The sequence below is a fragment of the Scyliorhinus torazame genome, chromosome 14 (assembly GCF_047496885.1).
Source record: "Scyliorhinus torazame isolate Kashiwa2021f chromosome 14, sScyTor2.1, whole genome shotgun sequence".
In the NCBI taxonomy this organism is placed as follows: Eukaryota; Metazoa; Chordata; class Chondrichthyes; order Carcharhiniformes; family Scyliorhinidae; genus Scyliorhinus; species Scyliorhinus torazame.
The window spans coordinates 216,462,070-216,463,778 of NC_092720.1; the positions used below are offsets into that span (position 1 = coordinate 216,462,070).

Sequence of the window (1,709 nt, forward strand, 5' to 3'; positions counted from 1 at the left end):
CGCCCAACGTGGGGCTCGAACCCACGACCCTGGGGTTTAAGAGTCCCCTGCTCTACCGATTGAGCTAGCCGGGCTACTGGTCTAGATTCCCTGACAAGCGGAAACATCCTCTCAGACATATCTCCTTTCCTCGAGGCTGGTTGGAAAGAGGAATTCACTCCCACATGCACTGGTTGAGAGGAACACTGTGGAAGCTGGATAAATACACGACGGGGAACAAAGGGACAGAACGTTGATAAGTCAGATAAGGAGGGGTGGGAGAGATTTGTTCGATGGTCTGTTTCTGTGTTGTAAGCAAAGTGTAAAGCTGTACACTCTTCCTGCGCACCTAATTTACTGCTTAATTGTTACTGCCCTCCTCGGCAATTGGTTATCCAGAGCTGGGGGGGGGGACGACAAAATAATGCAGTAGGTTGATGCACCTAAGTCGCTGCTCAGTGAGCCTGAGTGGGAGCGCGATACTGCCAGGGATGCTGCCTTTCCAAAGGGTTAGATGGTGGTGCAGGAGTAGTGTCACTGCACTAGTAGTACAGATGTCCAAACTAAATGCTCTAGGGAACACTTGGCTCACCCAAAAGGGGAAACATCCTTTCAACATCTACCTCATCAATACTATTCGGGATTTTATATACTTCAATCAGGTCCCTGGTGGTCTCGGGGTTAGACCATAAGACATAGGAGCATGATAGAGTATTGATTTATTTATAGTTTTCGGTGCTAGCTGAGAGGTAAAATTATTAAAAGTGGCTTGACCGTGAGAATCCAGTCATTATTTCATATAAGCCATTGTATTCCAGTGTATTCAGCACTATTCAGGATGTTCTCGGTCTGATCGACTAATCAGTTACCGCAAGGTCTCAGGGCCGAGCTGTGTATTATGGAATGCGTGAGAAACATATCCAGTAATTTTCCTGAGACTGTGTATACAGATGCTGAGCTCCTTTTGATAGGCACCAGTCAATCTTGAGTGGGCCGAGCTGTGTATCATGGAATGCGTGAGAAACATGTCCAGTAATTTTCCTGAGACTGTGCATAGAGATCATAGAGTTATCATAGAATTTACAGTGCAGAAGGCTGAGATGCTGAGTTAGTTTTGATAGGCACCAGTAAATCTTGAGTAATGTCCAATTTTTGATTAACAAATCACCCTCTAAGTAACAGACATTTATTCGAACAAACCAGGAGGTCTCAGCTGAGAATTAGAAACCAATGAGAGTAAAGGAGGGGTTAAACCAGAAGTCCCTTTAAAAGTAGGGCCTCGTGGACGAGGGCTTTGATCCTGAATGCTTGAATCATCTAATCTGTTTGTTTGTGTGAAGGTGATTTCCTTTTGTTTTATGATTTTTGCCATGTGTCCAATATGCCAAACCGCCAATCAACCGGACTATGACTTCTGGGGGTGGCCGAGCCACACCAGATATTCCTGCAGAAGAAATGTTCCAGATAACAACATGTTACATAGAACAGCAATTTGACTTGATCAAAACGGGTACGGAGATTGAACAGATTTTCTAAAGTAGAATACTTCCAAAGGAATGGTTCATCGATGATTTAAGAAGAGTCTTGGGGGAAAAACGCCCATATGGGAGTTAAAAAACGGACCAAAAGGCCCCTGATTGTAATGAGCAGGTTCCGAAAGAGAAATGAGAATTGCAAGTACCAACTACGATCGTGAAATAAAAAGCAGAAGGAGCAATTATGGGCAGTCA

General features: G+C 44.4%; 1 non-coding gene across 1 annotated transcript; it reads right to left on the minus strand.

Annotated features, from left to right (window-relative positions):
* Positions 1–74, minus strand: trnak-cuu (transfer RNA lysine (anticodon CUU)). The gene has a single exon. It is a non-coding gene; the product is annotated as a tRNA-Lys (tRNA).
* Between the last annotated feature and the right edge of the window lie 1,635 nt (positions 75–1,709).